This window comes from Passer domesticus, chromosome 3, assembly GCF_036417665.1.
Source record: "Passer domesticus isolate bPasDom1 chromosome 3, bPasDom1.hap1, whole genome shotgun sequence".
NCBI classification, from domain to species: domain Eukaryota; kingdom Metazoa; phylum Chordata; class Aves; order Passeriformes; family Passeridae; genus Passer; species Passer domesticus.
In genome coordinates, this window is record NC_087476.1 from 38302104 (window position 1) to 38321798 (window position 19695).

The 19695-nt window shown below is 34.5% G+C and overlaps 1 pseudogene; it reads left to right on the plus strand.

Annotated features, from left to right (window-relative positions):
- Positions 1-12843: 12843 nt before the first annotated feature.
- Positions 12844-15474, plus strand: LOC135297812 (uncharacterized; annotated as a pseudogene).
- Positions 15475-19695: the final 4221 nt, after the last annotated feature.

Below are 19695 nucleotides of genomic sequence, written 5' to 3' on the forward strand. Positions count from 1 at the left end.
AAGTAATTGGAAATGGTCTGGTACTGTGGGATCCAATTTGATCAACTAGATAATAAGAAATTATTTCTGATTGCAGTTTAAGAAATTATGACAATGTGATAATATTTTTAAACTCTATTTAACCCTTTAATAAATTATTTAAATTTAAAATTATATGCAAAAAAAGACTATAGTTTAATGGACACACATTTATATGCTAAGAAGCATTTATACTGGCAAAGGCAAAGCTAAAGAACTGCAGCTGGCACTGGAAGGGAGGCTTGTGGGGTTTATGGCACTGTTTAGTTCTCATGAGAACAGAACATGGCCAAAGCCAGAGATGAGCATTTGGGAAATGTCTGTTTTCTGCTAAATGAAGTTTAATTGCATTAAACATTTAGGTTACATCTACAGGGAACACATGAAAGCAAAAATAGTGTCAACAAAACACCTTCTTACAAATCAAAACATTCATAATAAAACCTTATTGAAAAGTCAGAATTTTATTATAATTAATTTTAAAATACTTACTGTAACTCTTATTATTTTATCATGTTAATAATTTTGGGTATTTGAAAACTTCCCACAGATTGATTAAAATCTGGATGATTTTTAAACCCAGAAAATGTTTTAACTGCTTGTCTGTATTTACACAGATAGAAAGAATATTAAAATATTATTCTTAATATGGTGATATTTTATTTCTAATTTTCATCATGAGACTGTTTTGTATCATTTTAGTTTTTCAGAAAATAAAATAAATTTGTCAAGACCAGGAAATTAAAACAGCTCATTTAGAGTCTATGCAATGCCTATGACATTTCTTGATTACTAGTTATTGGGGTATGTTAAATGGAGAATTTGTGAAATTGATGACATTTTTCTGCTGACTGCTGCCTTCTGCACTGCAGCACATTGATTCTTCCATCTCCAGCTTAGCCTTGCCACTTCAGCCTGACCCCACATCCAGCTCCCTTTCTTGTGTGGAGGAGCAGCACACGTGATGAAATGGGATCCTTTCACACCAAGAATATGGAGGGGGATTTGCCTCTTAATGCTAATCATAGTTACTAAAATCATCCATAAGGCTCTGCTCTCCATGTTAATCTTGCAAAGGCATTCATAGGACACCTGTTCTGGATTAGACTGCTAGATTGATTTTGCAACACAGTAGTTGCAAAAAATGCTTACAGACCATATATAGACATTTACAAAGGTTAAACACAGACTATGTTTGGCAAAAAATATCATTCCATGAACTCTCTCCAAGGGATATCTGTTCACTGAGACCTGTGGGTTAACTGAAGTCTTTTTCCCCGGTCACTTATCAAAAGAGCGGTTCATTTGATTAAATGCTGTACAAAATGTTCAGAAATATTTTTACTTTATAATAATGAGTTCATTTACTATGTGTTTTGCCCACGGTAGAGAGAAGCTAAGTCAGCATTGAGTTCTTCTGTCCTTCTGTCTAGCTGTTCTCTCTTTCTCTCTGTGTAGGCATAACAGGCCTACTGTGACTTCCAGACGAAATGTAAATCAAATCAGTATATCCCAACATAGTATTGTTTTATAACTGCATCATTGCAAAGTGACACAATGGTTAGTGATTCCAAATTTGCCTGTGGCCATTCCCAGTTTTGTCAGCTTTCGGGATCGTTATATTTTATGAAATCTCTTTCATAGTCATAAATGTTCAAAAGTTTAAAGACATATTATAGCTAGAGAATCTCACATACATTGAAGAGGTCTGCCAGCTCTAGGAGAGCAAAAACATTTTGATTGAGATATGATCTAGCTTTTCAATTTACACTAAGTAAAACAATATAAAAATGTTTCATTTTAATTTGTTCCATATGTCAATGAAGAACAAAATGTAATAAGTTTTCCCATATGAGTTTATAAAAACATCCAGAGGCTCAGATGCTTCATAATATCCAGATTTCAGATAATATATAGTAGTTTAGCAGGATTGATTTAAGTATATATGAGAGAAATTGACAATAGTCTTAAATAAGATTTAAGTTAACAAAAACATTCATTGAGAAATCATAAACTATCTACCTAACATTTAATAATAAATTCTGCCTAAGAGTTTTTAAATTTATATTAATTTATAGCATAAAGTGTAATAAACATTATTCCAGAGATGTACATTTCAAACAAAGGTGTATGAATAATAAGAGTGTTTACCATTTAAACACCTTTGTCAGAAACTCAAATATCTCATTTGCACGTCATGCAATTTTTCTGGATTTTTGATAACACAGTCTTAATTATGAAAGTGCAAGTTGTAGCAGATAATAGATTATCATATGCTGTTGAAATAGTTGCATGGAATTAATAACCTGTAGAGCAGATGGTTTAGAATAGCATAAATATTAATAATTTTAATGGATAATCAGGTTCTTTTATTATTTTTTGTTCTATTTAAAATCAAGGGCAACAGCGTAGGTAAGGGTTTAAGCAATTACTGACCAGAAACTGTTCCCAGCTACTTCACTAATTCTGGAGTTGGTCCATATTCCCACTAATTTGATCCCTTCTCTAGTATTCTAGACTAATCCAGTCTATATTATTTTTAAGCCTTTTCTATGTAAAGAAAGGAGTCAAAAGGGAAAGACAAAATAAAACCCAGAGAGTTTCTGGTGCTTTCCTGTTATTTTAATTAAATTGTTTTTATTTTGTTGCTTGTTTAAATGTTACTATTACTATTGTCTGAATTAGGAAAAAAAAATTACTCTTGATTTACACAGCACAGTTTTTGGAAAGAAGTGCCATTTCTAGGAACAAAAATTAAAGGGGGAAGACATTTTTCTAGAGTTCTTCAGACGTTTAATTGGTCTGATTTTCTTACTATAATGTTGAAGTGTAACATGAAAACAACCAATAAGAAACAAAATAATCCAAACCATGAAAGAAATAAATAGTGCAAATCTTTGGTATTAGAAGTGTTGCTGTAGAGTGCCCATTATTTGATGTGCTTCTCTGGATGAAATCCAGTGGGTTACATTTTTAAATTACAGTCTGCTTACCTAATTTTATTTCAGACTTTTTCCTCCTCAACAACATTAACAATTTTGTGTGAACCAAATTACAGCTTTGGTAGCATGTCAGTAATTTAAGTTATGGTAGTGCAGGACAGCACGTGGCTATGTAATTAGAAATTAAGAGCTCTTCTGACAATGTACAAACATGATGATGTTCCCTTTTCATACCTATCTTGATCTTGTGAGGGACAAATGAGGGAGGGAAAAAATCTATTTACATTAATAGAGATAATTTTAAGCAAACAGCTATGCACAAGCAGAACTGTCAAATATAAACATATACTTTATTCTTAATCAATTTGTAGAGCAGATTTATACCTAGGCATAACTCTCAGCATGGACTATGCTATGCCACAGAAATGACACATCAGAATCAGCATCTTATCTTTACTACAACTTCCCGTGTAGCTATATTGAAATTAGCAGGGGAGAAAAGGATGCAAGCAGGCAGAAAGAGTGAATGGGACAGAAATTCAACTCCATTCTCACATGCCATTATCCAGATTGATTAAGGGATGTTATCTTTTATTGACATATTACTTTAGTTGAGCTTATTCCCTGACAGCAGAAAAGAAACAGGAGAAATTTATCCTTCACTATTTTGGATAGTGAAATTCAGGTTATGACACTCAGTTTATACTTACTATATAGTTTATTTACTACTCCTGAGACCCAGTGACATTAGGATTATATTTTTTTATTTCAGAGCTTGTCATACCACTTATATGTTGCTAGATAGTCCCCTGTTTTTTCTCTGTAGATAGGTTAGAGGGAAGACATGATCAAGTAAGCAGTGAAATCAAAGCACAGATTAAATACATTGTAAAGAAGATGGCTACTATTTCTCTAAGGCCAGACACAGAAGGTACAATGAAGCGTGAAAAATGTTGACATTATAAATTATCCAAAGCTGTAAAAATTTTAATATAAAAAAAAAGCACAAAAAACACAAATCAAAAACCCACAACCAAATAGAAAAGCTCCATAAGTATTCATATAATCTATAGCTGGGCCAGGTCTTATTACTCTTGTTGTTTCTTTGAAAATATATTTAAGACTTTGTCATAAGGTTTAATAATTCTCAGTGAATACAACACATTCAGTGTTGTTCTTTAGAAAGTAAATTTACAGTACATTTAAAAGTTAGATTTTGGCATTTCTGAATATTTGGTTTCTTTGGTATCTAGAATCCACATTTTTATTGAATAATAAGATGTACAGTTTTTTTCTTTTTTTTTTTTTAACAGAATTTGTATTTATTAATCATATGTCTAGATGCAGGGGGATTTTTTTAGTCTGAGAAACAAAAATTCCAAGTTTAGGCACATTTTTCCTGTAACAGCAGATGGAGATCCTGAAAAAAAAGCATCTCTTGAAGTATGAAAGAGAAGACAAATAAGTAACAGCAGGAACTGTATTGAGTACAGCAATGTTTTCCATGAATGCACTTTGCTCATCTGTCTCTGCTTTGGCCATAGAGGATTCATTCTTTATAATAAACAAAACCAGTGATTTTCTGGACAAATATGGGTATTTCTCCATTAAGGTATCTTTTGATGCATTGTAAGTCATCTCCTGTAATCAATCTTTTTTTTTTTTTTTTCCAAAATAATCACAAAATAATAAGATTCCATGTAAGAAATTGATAGTTCATATAAAGTGTTTACAAATATGTCTATTAGGGTAAAAATTTATTTGCAAATATAGTTGTTAATAGCTAATTAAATTTTCTAATAGCACTACTACCATCATGGGGATTATGTATGAAAACTCTTCCATCAGCAAAATTAAAGTATAAAGCATTTAATAGTTTGGTTTGGGTTTTTTTTTCACTTTAGTGCTTCACTGGTTAATTTATTTCTTACTTTTTAAAATGAAGACACTGGCACCATCTTTAAGAACAGCATATTAACTATTTCTACATTGTAAATAAAGCAGAAAAATGTCAGCCTAGATGGCTTTAGCTGCAGTTATGAAAATTCAAATTTTCAGCACACCAGACATTTACCTAAGAAGCTTGTAAAAGAATTATAACAATGAAAGATTTTTCGGATAAGAACTCATAAAACACTCTGAGAAGGAAGTCAGAAAAAATGTTCCAGATCATCATGAGGTCTGTTTGATTTTTGTTTCATTTTTGTCTACTTGTTTTTAAAAACTCTATCCAAGCTGTCTCCTTTAGCTGTTTGAAATATCCATGTGTCACTGCAACAAGAATGAGAAACTGTAAGCCATGACTTCTGCTCTGATTCCTAGGGAAGCCTGAATTTGTCTTGCATAGAAAATTCAGTTATAAAAACCAGGTGATTTGTAAGAGGTGCATTTTTCAATAGAAAGCTGTGATCTGTCTCCTGAAATACTTTAATGTTATTTCTTTTGATGCTTTGCTCTTGAAGCCAAGCAGAATTCTGTTTAGGGTACAGAAAAGAAGTGTCAGTGATGTTCTTTAAAGTAAGTGACAAGATATTGGTGTCTGAGCTTTGATGACTTCATTTCTTAATGAAAAGATATGTTCCCGAACTGGCTGCACTTAAATCCAGGAATGAGTTTTATGTATCATGCTTTTCTCAGTTGTCCAGAGTTTGTTAACTTTTTTAATGCTAAATGTAAGTAAGCATCAGTGTCATTTTTCTATACTTCATAGGAATGAGGAAACATCTACACATTTTACAGTTTCTTGACTTCCCACTTTTTAGTTCCATAAGCATTTCTGACAGGGTGCTTATTTGCTGAAATAATTGCAGAAAATAAACACAAATATCCTGCATATGAATTAATTTATTCTTCTGTCATATCCTACATGTTCATTATAAGCACATTTGATATTTAGTACAGTTCTAAAAATAAGTGTTAGAACTACCTATTTTTAAATGTAAGAATTGAGATTTAAGAAATATATTTTCAAATTTAAGGATGAAAAAATTACCTAAAAATAAAAGCAGACAGCAGCCTTGAAGTTCAAGAGAAGCAGAGATTAAGAAATCATAAAAGGAATATTTTGAAAGTTTCATAATTTTAGGAGTCTGGCACATAATTGAATTTGATCCTTTGTAATGCAAAGAACAGATGTTAGGAAAGCTTTTTTCTTCTTCACTTCCTCTGTCAGTAATTTTTCCTCCTTTGTACAATTATCTCACATATTTATTTCCTGTATAAAGCAGATCTACACCACAGTGCAACTCACCACCCACAGCTAAGGAGAAGTACACTGTCACATGAAAATAAAGAAATGTATCCTGTATCAACTGCTTTCCTTTGAAGGAAAGAAGAAATATGTTTCCAACCTTTCAGCTTGACAAGTTATGTATAAACCACAGCACACATCCCTATTTATTTATTTTTAATTTGTCAGCCACCAAGATGATTAAATTTATACACACAAATTATATAATGAAAGGCAGAAAAAAAGTTGATCGAAAAGATGGATGCAATTACTTCAGTGCTCTTTGTAATTGTCTCCAGACAGAATATCTTCATTTCATGCCACTTAGACAAAATATAATGCTTTAGATGTGGAGATATGCTTATTATTTGCCTTCTCCAGAACAGTTGACAAAACTGCATGTACACGTTAGGGTTTTTTTGGATGAAGTTTGCCGCCACATTTACATAAATGATAAGCTTATGTTCCTAAATTATTCTAAATCTGTGAGGTAATAAATGGACTGAATGTAAGAATAGCCGTACTGTGTCAGTTCAATGGTCAGTCTTGTTCAATACTTTGTAAACAACTATGATGAGGGATGCACAATAAGGTGGAAAGCATCACAGAAAAGGTGTGTAGAACTATCCTTTGTCCAGAAAAATTTTGTCTGGTGATTTTAACCAGCATATTTCTCCAGGAAGTATTCATAATTTGTAAGTATTAAAGATTTTTTGCAGAAGATTCAGGTTTTTCTGTGCTCCTATACTAAAATGAAGAGAATCACTCTTCTCAGAGGCCCACTTATCTCTATTGATTCCACAGAAATGTTTGGGTGATGAATTTAAGCATAATAACTAACTTACTTTCAGCTACCTCTACATTGCTGGGTGAGCTACGTTATTGATACACTAATCTGCATTTAGAAGTGATCTGATATGGTCTTGTTATAATTGTTTTATTTTTCTTCAGAAGATATGAAAACAGAGGTGAAAGCTACAAAATATTTTAATAAATTCTTAATTAGAATCAGAGATACTTAACAATTACCTACCTAAACTTTACTATGAATATACCTGGTCTTTTATCATATATGTTGTGCAAGTTATATTGACAAACTAGTAGAAAGAGAGAGGAAATCCACTTTGTAAAATCTACCTGGCATAGTGATGCTGTGGCACAAGAAAAACAGGAGAAAATCAAGCATGCAGAGCTGGGCCATACAACATTACCAGATAAAGTTAAACAATTATATATTTACATACTTATGGGTCTAAGCCTGAAACTGTAAGTCAAAAAAGTTGGCTGAGCCAGACACTGGGCTCCTGCCCAGCCAGGCATAAGTTTTCTTCCTGCACTCCTGTGCTCTGCTATAGAACTGGGAGAAGCTTTCTCAACTTCTCTACACTTGTAGGTCAAATATGATTACATGATACCTTTCTGATGGCTTGGCTGAGATCAGTATTAGGGCTGGTTTAAATTACTTTATCACCACCTGAAATAATTTGCAAGAAACATTGTGTCCCCATTTATTTTCATACCTGGTTTTGAATTGATTTTCAAACTAAATTAGTATTCATGTAAATTAAGCAATATATATTTTTTTATAATAGAAAAAAACCCCACATTTTCATTTCTTCATTTTGAATTGCTGCAAAAACATGTTTGGCATAAATACACCAAATTCCAGTAATGGAAAGCCACTTTTCAAAACTCAACTTTGCAAAAATCAGTCAGATTGGGTGCAACTACATGTCAGATATATTTTCCAAGTTTACTGAAAAAATAACTTTAAATTTAATCTTACCTTAATAGCTTGGTATTTTCAGTTAAAATTTCCCTTTTTTCTTTCACTTGGTAAAAATATTTATACATCTAGCAAATATGTATTTGAAGACCAGCTTACAAAATATTCACTCATGGTCAGTAATTGCTTAAACTATAGATGACATTACTGGAGGTAGTAAGAAAGCTCGGAGTAAAAAAACATGACCCAATTAGATTGCAAAATTTATAACTATGAATAAACTACACTCCCCTGGTTTCAGGAAAACTTTACACACAATTTCTTTTTGCATAGTTGTCTGGATTGAATTTTGCCTGCAATTTACAATTCCCCAATTTAAGGTTTCCTGATATTTATTAAATCTCCTGTTAAAAATGTATTTTGTCAGTTGAACTTTTGAGTGCAAATTTTCTATACATTTTCTTCTGAGAAAAATATTGTTTTCTTTGGAAAGATAGAAAATCTTAGCATTTGCTGGTTTTCCCAATGCAGGGATAACCTTCAATTTCATTACACTTCCTAACTCAGTGCATTTTGTAGATCACAGAACCATGGAGTAATCCAGGCTGGAAGCAAGCTTGAAATCATCTAGTCCAAACCCTTGGCCAAAGAAAGTCTGATCAGATTAAGTTACTCAGAGCTGTGTTTGGTGAAATCTGTGTTCTGCAAAGAAAGAGAAAGAGGAATTCCTGCATTCTCTGCTGCACTTCAGATTATTTTAATAATTTTTTCTTCTATGAAGAAAAAATAAGCTTGGGAGAAGCTACACAGAGCACTAAGGGCAGCTGCTGAATCTTTGTACATTTTAACTCATTCATTGTATATTCATGCCAAAACTAGCCAGACACATTGACTTTTCAAAGTTTAACCCTCTAGTAAGTAATTTCAGCATAATCACAGTAATATAAAGTCTCCAAAAGATGAACAATAGAGATGAGCTCAACACAGGAACAGAGGAAATGAGAACAGTGAGGAAACATCTTCCAGCAAATGACTGAGGCTGCATTCTTAAACACATCTGCTATCAAAGTGGCACAAAACCTTTGAACTGAAGCCTCATTTCTCCTAAAACAGATCCCATGCCATCAGTGATTAATATCTATGTTTCTGATACAGAAAGAAGAGTTGTGACCGTAATTTCAAGGACAAGAAAACTATGGTGGCCATATATCTTGATTTCCTTTGCTTAACTGTAATTTTCTTCAGGCTTGGAAAGGAAAATAAGTATTTTTTTGTCTTTCTTTTCTTTCTTTCTCTTTCTTTCTTTCTTTCTTTCTTTCTTTCTTTCTTTCTTTCTTTCTTTCTTTCTTTCTTTCTTTCTTTCTTTCTTTCTTTCTTTCTTTCTTTCTTTTTCTCTTTCTTTCTTTCTTTCTTTCTCTCTCTCTCTCTCTCTCTCTCTCTCCCCCCCCCCTTCATTTCCAGTCAAATGACCACTCTGCATGCACACTTCACCTTCATGTGAACATACAGATCACTTGACCATGCCCAGTAGAGGTCACCAGTTCCAGATATATTAGACTTCATTATCCCTGTGCTGCATGTCATGTGCTCCCACATATCATCTGGTGATTGCCCAGAAACAGAGGAACACTAAGCATAATAATACAGAATTATGATTAAATGACTTGAAAGTAATAATCCTCATGGTTTTTGGACAGTAGCTTTTTGTATAGATCTCAGTGCTTCATGTAACAGAACAGTCAATCTGTTCTTCATATATCAAAGAATCTGAATCCTAGAATATGCTGAGCTAGAAGGGACCCATCACAATCATTGAGTCCAGTGCTTGGCCCTATGCAAGACACCCCAGGAATCACACCATGGTCCTGTGAGCCTTGTCCAAATGCTTCTTTAATTCTGTCAGGCTTCGTGCTGTGGCCACTCCCCTGGGGACCTTGTTCCACAGCCCAGTCACCCTCTGGGTGAAGAACCTTTTCCTGGTATCCAATCTAAACCTACTCTGACACAACTTCATGTCATTTCCTTGAGTCCTCTCACTGGTCATGAGAGTGAAGCGGTCGATACCTGCCCCTCCACTTCCTATGGTGAGGATGATGAAGACCACAATGAGGTCTCGCCTCAGTTTCAATTAATATTACCCAGGTACTTTGCCACTCAATATAGACTTCTAAACACAGCTATGTGGCAGCCCAGAAGAATGGTTTAAAACAGAATCAATTCCCCTATATCCTTGTTTTGAATTTACAATTTTCTTAGAGTTAAGTATTCTCTAAAGCAATTAAATAAGAATCGCAAATATTCCTAGAATTCTTTTCATTCTTGAAATCTTCTTCAGACTTCCAGGAACTAGGTTAAAATATGGTTATTTCTACATTGATTTTTGATTAATCACTTTGTTTATGGTGTGTGGTGTGTTAATTTGGTTTTTATTTACTGTTTTATTTTATGCAAGCATGAGACATCAGTTTTATTTCACTTAACTGAGAGCTTTGGCCTACAACAACTCACATTCATGTTGAAGTCATGGGCACCAACAGTGCTAAATATCGTGGTCTCAGCTTTGAATAGTTTTGAGGAGGCAATCTCTTGCTACACTTTTTTTTTTTCAGAGCACACCTTTATTGAACCTCATCCAAGTAGCACAATATGACCGTTGCATATTTTACCGTGGACTGCTTTAAAGGAGCTGGGCTTCAGCAGCTGTTTATGCTCATTCATTTTCTAGTATCAGTGTCTTTGTAATTCCAACAGCATGGTAGCCTGCTCTTCATTTAAATTATTTTATGTTATTGTTTTCTGTAGGAATTAAGGTTTTCCGGAAGCGTAATAGATAGCACATGGATTCTTACAGACAACTGGAGAAACTTCACAAACTGAACTGTGAACAGCCCAAGGGCCATATCTGCAGCAGATCACTCCTAATTCACAAAAGGTTCTTCTAAAAGAAAGGTAGAATGTGTGGTTTGGGAAACAAGGATAACAAGAAGCAGACCCATCTCATGTTGCCATGGGAATACTTTATGCTGTCTGTCTGGATGGTGTAAAAGTATTCATGAGTTGTCTCTATAAATCACATAATTAAAATAGGGATAAATAGGACTAATTGCATGTTCTCTGCAGAAAATTGCTCACTATCTATTATTATTACAGATGATTTCAAAATATCTGACAGAAATTACTCTTGGTTTGCGGCAAAAAGAGCTCAACAGATTTCTTTTAAAACATTTTAAAATAGTCCATACTTCAAAAGAAAAAAATGCCCAAGAAGGCAAATTACCTCCCAAGTACTCTGCCAAGGTCACTGTTCTTTCATTTCCCATTCTTCCTTGTTGCAGGAAGCAGCCAACAAAGGAAACAGTCAGCATGGATTTATGGAGAAAAATATCATGCTTTACGAGCCTGAAAGCCTTCAACAATGAGGTGATTGGCCTGTTGGGTAGCCAGGGATACCAGTGAATGTTGGCTATATTGGCTTTTGTAAATTTTTCAACATTGTCTTATGCAAGTTGACTACACATATGCCAGATAAGCAGACAGTGACGTGGATTTAAAACTGGGTAAACTCCTGGCTTCAAAGGGTTGTGATAAGTGGCATAAAGTCCAGATTCAGGAAAGTCATCAGTAGTGTGCCTCAGGGAGGGATACAAGGACAGAAAACAGTTATTAAACTACTGAAAATAAGTTTGAGTGAATACAGTGAAATTATTAATAAAGTTTCATCCATGAAACCATAGATTCAGTAGAGCAATTCAAATACTGTCTGTGCATGAAGTTTGATGTAAGACACAAAAAATTTATTATTTAGTACTATTACCCAAAGAATTGATTCAAGCACTTGTAAATAAAGATGGAGTTCAATCTTTTAGGTCCCATATGATTTGGGCAAAGCATGATCTGAAAAGATAAATCTTGAAATATATTTTTCAGGACTTGCATTCTGCACTACAGTATTTTGGCATTTCTCCCTCTTCCTAAACCACTCACCCTTAAAGGTCAATCAAGGTTATGGTTTAAATGTTATTGGAAAGGGTGAAAAAGAAATACTGTGGGACTTATTGATAGAAGGATTATAGGAGACTAAATTAAGTCGACAAAAATGAAAATATAATTTAGTCCATATTCCTTGTTTATGTATTTGGCACATTTTAGCATTCTTTGAGGGATATATAACAGTATGTTATGAGTTAAAAAATGAAGCCAAGAATAATGTTAATTATATTAAAGGAAGAGGAAAAAAAGTGTGGTCATAGGAAAAATAGGCTACTAAATCTAGATAACCTCACTCAAGAATGCATACAGGTAGTGCCCATTGAAAAAAAAAATCCATAATCACAGCTAGTACTTCAGATACAAATTACATACCAAAAAGTTTCAATTAGCTTCTACAGCACACGGTAAATGTTTACAGCAAACTTGTCTGATCTGGTGCAGGTATAAGCTGTGAAAGATGATGTCTGGTGGAGAGAAGCTTTGACATATCCTCTCGCATGGACTGTTCTGCCAGACAGCTTGGCATTGTTTTTCCTTAGAAATTAAATATTTTACTTAAACCTCTTCAGTATGATTTGAGGTACCCCTGTGATAACATCCTGCGCTTTATGTGTTATAATTCCCAGCTCATCCTCTGAGATCTGCAATTACTCTTTCTGCTGTGTGTATAAGATATATTTATATGCTGGGGAAGGGGAATGATGAAGGGTTACTACAGTTGCATGTAGCATCATCTATACTTTGATTGTCTGGAGGTGAAACATCACATGTAACTTGTGACTTAGATGGTAACTTGTTACTTAGATATTACATCTTTGTCCCCTAAATAAACCTCTGTATTAATAAATTAATACATACTTAATCTCTCTGCTCTGGAGAAAAAAAGGTTTATTGCCTCTTCCATGACTTTCACATTAGATTAATTGCATTTTGGGGGGATGGAGGGGAGGAGGAGGGAAGAGTTGGTAGAGAAGAGCAAGAAGGACCTCTTTCTTCATTACAGAGTCTTCTGGAACTATGCTCAGTACTATTATGATTACTGCCTTACCTGGCTGCGTATGAAGATGTAGAAGTTTCCCTCATTCTCAAATTATTTTTTTTTTCTATCTGTCTCTACCTTTCAATGCACTATAAGATTATTAACTCTAAATAAAAATACAATATGAACTTGCTAAAAAATTACAAGAATTTTGTAGCTGGGTGTTAGAGACAATGTAATGTCATGTGATTCTAACCTTGTACCTCTGCTAAAGTAGGGTGATCCCCTCAGTAACAATATGAGACAGGAGACTCTTCAGTGGGGCAGGAATATATTGCTGTAAACTGATGTGAACAAGGGGAAAATCTGAGACAGTGAGTAATTTGTGATCACAGTAAGTTACTTGGCTTCCCTTATTTTTCCCAGAAGTTAAACTGCAAAGTCAATTCACAGTAAAAACACAGAATCTTACATCAGCAGATTAACAGTTATAAGTGTTGGTAAAGCAGATATTTTCTAAAGTTGCCTTGAAATACTCTCTGATTGCTTAGATGTCCTTGGCAAATTAGTGCCTGCCAGAAATAAATGCGAGCTAGGTTGTGTTTTTTGTTTGCTTCACATTGTTATAATTACTGTTGCTATTTTTATTAATAGAAATACTTATAGATGGAGAGAAAAGGGGAAACAGATAAAAGGGACAAGAATAGATATCTGATTAGTTAGTTAGTTAGTTTTGAATGGATTTCCAGGAAAATCAAGCTGCTGATCAAACAGCATTTTGCCCCTGTTGATCACAACAAAAATATCTATGTCCAGAGTTTAAAGACTAAAAGATACATGCTGTAATGAATAACATCTTCAAAGCAAACAAACAAGACTCATCTAGAGTCTTCAAATGTTATGGTTTTATTCTGGTGATGCTTATGTCCAGCTAGGAGTGAGATAAAAAACTGGGGGATTCCTCATATGAATAATCATTAATATCAGTTTAAAAAATAAAAAATACGAAGTCAAAAAGAAAATGGAAAGAGCCAAATTGTGTTCTGACAGTGATTTATTCAGCATGATTTATCTTTTTAGAACTCTAGAAAGTCCTTGCTAGTGTTCTCCATTCCTTTCATACTGTCAGTAAAAGCAGCAAAGAAGAATGTTATATCCCAGTTGTTGGGAGATCAAGTTTCAGAAAATTGTGAAGTACATACTCGGAATGTTTTTTCACCTTTTGCAGCTCTATAGAAGACTCATATCACATTTAAAAATTTATGTTGTGATCAGAGAAACAGATAAATTTTTTCCATCTTTTTGAAATTTAGGATGAACACAATCACTGCACTCAGGAAACAGAGCAAGAAAGCTCTTGGCAGGCTTAGCCAACACCTGCATGCAGAGATGGGGATGAGCAAAACTGCTACACCTGTTCATCCATTGTAGAAAAATGCAAAATTTTGGACCAAAATATGTAAGCCTAAATATTTGGGGCTATTAAATTTCTTAATACTCTCTCTAAAGTGGTCATCATTACACAAAATTGTGAAATGCCTCCTCTCCTTACCCTGCTTCGGAAGTGAGAATCTTAATCTATTACACAAAAACCAGAAGGTGATGGAACAATTATTTTAAAATGTGGTCCATAAAACTATTATCTACCTTCAATTACAAAAGTTAGTACTGTTTTCTTAACTAGAAACTATTACCCATTAATAATAATAAAGAAAACTTTACAAGAGAAAAATTTAACACTTGGCTTTGTAAATCATCAATAGCATCCTATGCAATCTATTAGCATACTTAGAAATTTTAAGTTACTTTAAGATTTGCTACAATTTAGTTGAAAAATACACCTTTTAAGATGGATAACATACTGAAGACATTCAGTTTTGATTGAAGAATGGAATTATAAATCCTTCCAGGAAAAATGAAAACCTCTAAGAACATTTTTAGTCACAGAGTGGCAGACTCCCAGAATTGATAGAATTACCTATAGTCTTCTAATACTGCTTCAGAGAAACAAGATGCCTTCAGTTTTTGAGAGTACTGATTGAGCGATGTGCCTTGGTGGCCAAGAAGGCCAATGGCATCCTGGCCTGCATTAGGAATTGTGTGGCCAGCAGGAGCAGGGAGGTAATTCTGCCCCTGTACTCGGCGCTGGTGAGACCACATCTTGAGTGCTGTGTCCAGTTCTGGCCCCTCAGTTTAGGAAGGATGTTGAGATGCTTGAACATATCCAGAGGAGACAACGAGGCTGGTGAGGGGCTTGGAACACAAGCCCTATAAGGAACGTTTGAAGGAGCTGGGGTTGTTTAGCCTGGAGAAGAAGAGGCTTAGAGGTGACCTTATTGCTCTCTACAACTTCTTGAAGGGAGGTCGTAGACCGGTGGGGATTGGTCTCTTCCGGCACGCAGCAACTGATCGAACCAGAGGACACAGTCTCAAGCTACGTCAGGAGAGGTATAGGTTGGATATTAGGAAAAAAAATTTCACCAAAAGAATAATAAAGTACTGGAATGGTCTTCCCAGAGAGGTGGTGGAATCACCATCTCTGGATGTGTTTAAAAAAAGGCCGGATTTGGCACATGGTGCTATACTCTAGATTCTGAGTTGGGGTGTTAGGACATAGGTTGGATGACCTTAGGGATCTCTTCCAACCTCATTATTCTGTGATTCTGTGATTCTGTGATTCTGTGATTCTGCGATTCTGTGTGTGGTGTTATGCAAGTTCAGCTATTATGTGAGTTCAGCAAAGTACATTCGCGGAAAATAAGACTGCAAAGAGAAAAATTAGCCTTGCTCAAATACATAGATATAACACAGGACACATAAAGAAAACTGCTTCTCTTGGCACAAACATTTATAGTGGGTTTATGTATAAATTAATTTCATTGTGCACATGAAATTGTCCACATTTATAATCTATTTTTCAATTTTGTTTTAGGCCTAATGAGCTCATATAGTGAACATGTATTATATACTATATATCTAGTTGTCTTTTCTTTGAAATTATTTTTAAGTTACTTGAGAAAATTATTAATTGATAACTTCATATTGTAGCTTGGAATTTATTTGCAGAACTATCTTCTAGTTTCTCTGAGAGGCTGAAAACCAGTGTGAAAGACCACTCTTGGTATAAAGACAGTTTTACACACAATTTTCTGCTCATAGTAGTGAGCAAAATATAATTCATAGAATAAAATATTGTATTAAGCAACAGAAATATGAGACAGTTCTCAAGGTTTACTGATCAGCTGAGATATTGCTTTGCTCAGAACAAACATTGGCTCTTTGGTCATGCTGTATGTCAATCACCTCGGTTCTAACAGCTGATTTGTCCTTAAGGCAAATCATGTCCCTCCCCTGTGTTAACTCTATTGGTTGTGTCAGGTTCCATACTCCTCCCCAAGTGTTTTCCCATTGGTTATACGATATTCCCACTCCTTAGAGTGGCTCCCTTTAAGAACCCTAGCGGGATCCTTTTTCTTTGTCACATTCCCCTGACCCAGTTCTGTATTAAATCATTGGGCTGCAAACGGATGTTTTCTTCTTCAATCCTTTGCCTCAGTATCCTTGTGGTGAACTGCTGCAGTGTCACCCACACTGCTGCATTCACTGTCACCTGAGAAGCCTCAGCAGAAGCTCAGGGGCAGCCTCTCTAGTGTGTCCCTTAGGTCACTCAGGGAGCTTTGCTAGCCGGCATTCCACTGCTCCGTCACCACAGGAGAACCACTCTCAGCCACTCCATATAATGTGTCCTTTCCAGGCTCTTCTCCAACGTCTTTAGGAAGATTATTATAGGCAACAAAAACATTGAGATACAGAATTAGCTTAATGTAATGTAGATAAATGGGTAAAACCCAGAGGTCAGATGTCAGAATGTGTTAAAATTTCCCTCCCTGAACAACTAAGGAGTTTTAAGTTCTCAAATTAAGACTTTTTTTATTTATTTTTTTTTTTTTTTTAAATCTAAAATCCTTGTTTAAGAATCCTAATTGTGGCTTGCCTTGAGCTGTGGTTGTCACTTGTTCAATTCATCGTACTTCCTTTTCTTGCAGTGGTAGTTGTCCTATAACTACTTCAGCTTCAATTACTTTGCCACAACTCTTGATGAAGTTTTGAAATTACAAAAAAGGCTTTTGAAGGATAATCTTATAAATAACTGTCTTTAAATAGCTGCTCAGGGAATGATAATCTCAGATTCAACTTAGTCTCTTAGTGGGGGGTGTATATTCAGTATCTGTCTGCTCTTGCTCTCTAGGAGTCTCATTGCTCCCATAATGCTGTAGTATTATATTGTTATATTATAACAATAGTTTTACACACATATATCTATATTGTAATTATTTACTAATACAGTATAATATTAGCGAGTGATTAAAAATGTCTGAAGCATAGACGTTTCATTACCTGTGTATTCTAGTGTTTCTACATTACAAATATAAAAGGGATTTGCATGTAATAGTTTTAATAAATGGAGACATTCTGAGCTACAAATGTTAGACACAGAGGAATCTGGAACTTTCTTCTAACACTTTTAACTACTAATTGTGTCAGGTCAATAAATCTGACTTATTACTAGCCATGTTTTGAACAACATAAAGCCTATTTCACATGGGATAATTTATCAGTATTAGGACACTTCAGTTTAGTGAAAAATTTGTACACTATTAAGAGTCATGTCTGGGATTATATTCTTTTACCAATCACTAATTGGTTTTAAGAGTTGAAACCACATGCATGGTGTCACCTAATTTCCTAAATAACATAATGACACAGTCTGTTAATGACACTGACATTGCACCAATCTCCAGTCTTTCCTTCACAGCAGCTATATAAAAAATGTTGTCCTTTAGCATAATAATTCCATGACATGTACCTTGGTTGGTAGTTATTTTAGTTGATAGGGCAGGATACTATCCAGTTGAGATTTGTGCCTCTAACAGAAGTCAGATACTAATACCTATTTTAAAAGAGCCTTGAAAGTCCTTGCAAATTTGAATCTGGGGAATCAGTGACCTTCTCCTACTTGATCTTTATTCCTTGTCCTCTCCTCTCCCACAAAAAGGTCTAGGATGGAGAATGGTATCATCAGTTAAAGTTATTTCCTCAAAAGAGCATGGGGCAGGAGGAAAGAAAGTTAATCCCTATGCTTCTTCCAAGTTAGTGGATTATAACAGACAGTTTGGACTGAAAACCAGAGATGATATAGACTGGATAAAGCTTGGATGACATCTTTCAAGTCAGTTCAGAAGCAGACACACAAGTGTTCAGAGAAAAGTTCTTTGAAACTGAGGGTATGAAAGACATCATCTTAAATACTGTTACTCTTTCAAAATGAAGTAAATCCCCTTACACAACCGTACAAGTTTGCCTGTATGAACCGCAGCTTAGGCAACATGTTTTTCTACTGATCTGAAAGTTTAGCAAAGCAGGTTCACATCCAGACTTGCAGTTCAGCTGTGTGAATGTCTATCCTGATCTTGGTAAACTGCAGAACTGTTAACCAGTTGCCAAATTAACTCCTTCACTGAGCCTGAATATTAAGTTTCTTCTCCAGTTCTGGCCTTAACACTCTTCATAATTTTACCTCAAAACATGAGATACCCACTGATTTGCATAACACTGTATCTACCAATTTACATTTTAAAGTGAGCTTTTATTTTAGACCTTAGTAGTTCATGGGCACAGGAAAGGGCAAAAAACTAAAATACATTTCATTTGAAGGAAAGTCAGAACCTAAACACTAAAATACCTATATTTATTACAAAATGTGAGTTCAAGACCATCCCAATATAGCAAAGATCCTTAGCTATTACTTACTTTAACAGGTTACACCAAAAGTCCTGGGCTTTATTACTGTTTGTAGTCTATTTTGTTCTTTACACAGACAGTTCCAGTTCACTCCATCAGTTACTTATATCCATCAACATTAATCTGCTGTGGGGATTAATGAACAACACCCAACACAATGACTTCCCAGAATGCCTGGAGCTTTAAACACTTCTATTCTTAAATAAATCATACCATTAAGCAGAATAAAAGGGGTCTGTTGCTGTATTCTACATCCCGAGTCTATACAGATCTGACAAAGAGATCTCACATGCAACAGTGAGTACAGGAAAATAAACCTTGATTGTTGCCAGATAGTTTTGTCCTAGAGAAAAATGTTACCCAGATCAAAAATCTAATATACCTGAATCTGATAAGCAAATTTTGCTTCAAAGTGGTATTATATGTGCTTTATTTGCAAGTAAATATTTTATTCTTCCAGCATTGGAAGTACATTTCCAGTATACAAATCTCCTGAGTGAAACAACAGAATGAGGATATTTTTTTAATATGTTGTCACTCTGAGCACTGAAGCAGAGCATGATGGGTTAAAGTAATAAACACACTAGACCTGAATAATGTAACTGATTCCACATTCTAAACAAATTTATATACTTCCATGCTTCATAAATCAATTCCATCCATTTCTTTTCCAATTCTGAAATCTATTCTTAATTTCAAATGGTGTTTTCTGAGTTCTGTATTTCATAACCTTTCCATATAAACTATTCTTTCTCCATGTCCATCTCATGTATTACTTAACCTTTATAATTTTCTCAGATATTTTTTGTTAGTTAAATTGCTATTCACACAATAATGTCACAGACCTCTTATTTTTAAATTGTTTAGGGACAAATAATTGAGAATAATCAATATCAGAGTTTTGAATGTCATTGGTTATTTTTGATTGAATCCATGAAGCACATAAGGTATTTTGTTCCAGAAGTGAATCAGCTCAACTTTTCTGTTTTGGTTCAAATAATTGTGTTTA